The sequence below is a fragment of the Tamandua tetradactyla genome, chromosome 21, assembly GCF_023851605.1.
Source record: "Tamandua tetradactyla isolate mTamTet1 chromosome 21, mTamTet1.pri, whole genome shotgun sequence".
Classification (NCBI taxonomy): domain Eukaryota; kingdom Metazoa; phylum Chordata; class Mammalia; order Pilosa; family Myrmecophagidae; genus Tamandua; species Tamandua tetradactyla.
In genome coordinates, this window is record NC_135347.1 from 40,898,435 (window position 1) to 40,899,377 (window position 943).

The window sequence follows — 943 nt, forward strand, 5'->3', positions numbered from 1 at the left end:
TGTTTATTTTATTAGTATTTTGTAGTTTTAGAAATCTGGTTTACTGTTAATGTGTATACTCTTAATATCTTTCTTATATCTTACTATATTTTTACTAGTTTCTAAAACAAAAATTGAAATACCAATAGCAAATAGAATGGCATATTTTTCTGTTACTTATATTTCATCAGACTTGATATTCTATGTTTCAGTGCAAGATGATTCAATATAGGCAAAATTCCTTTTTTATAAATCATATCTTTTTGTTTGTTGGGAAAAGGTGTTATGCATATGGGCCAATTTACCCTCCTGTATTATGTTCTATAACTCTTAGTATTTTAGCATAAATTTTGATAGTTAAAGCTGTACATTTTTTTCTTAAATTAATTGAACGAATACAGCTTGAATCATCTAATTTCTTGACAAAGTGAAAGATTTAGGTTTGGGAATTTTGATCTGCTAAGATAATTATCATTCAATTAATGTCACAAGGTAAAAATGAAAAACTGTAAGCCACAGAAAGAATTTAAGGCTGTGTTTTATAGGGGAATGTTCCATGAACCACAAGGAAATAGTTGATAGACTTTCCAGGTAACAATGGACTTCTCTGCCTTGTAGGAGGAGTGCATGTTAGAGGGGAACAGGTGGTTGTGGAAGATAGGTCATAGGGAAATGGTACCTTTACCTGTCGTTCACTAATAATCTAGTTCCCGATGGTATTAGGCTCCCCCAGGAAGACCTCACATGTCTGTTTTAGTCATCTTCCCTTAGACTTACTGTTTTAAAGCACAGTATAAATTGAGGCCTCCATAAAGTTATCTGCTAGACATTTAACAAAATTCAGTAGGGAATAATAAATCAGTGGTAACATTTCAAGCAGTTGTCTAGAGAGAAAGCAAATTAATCATGAGCCCAGAATAAAATTTAATTCGAATGTTAAATTGGTGTTCACTGTAGTAACAAT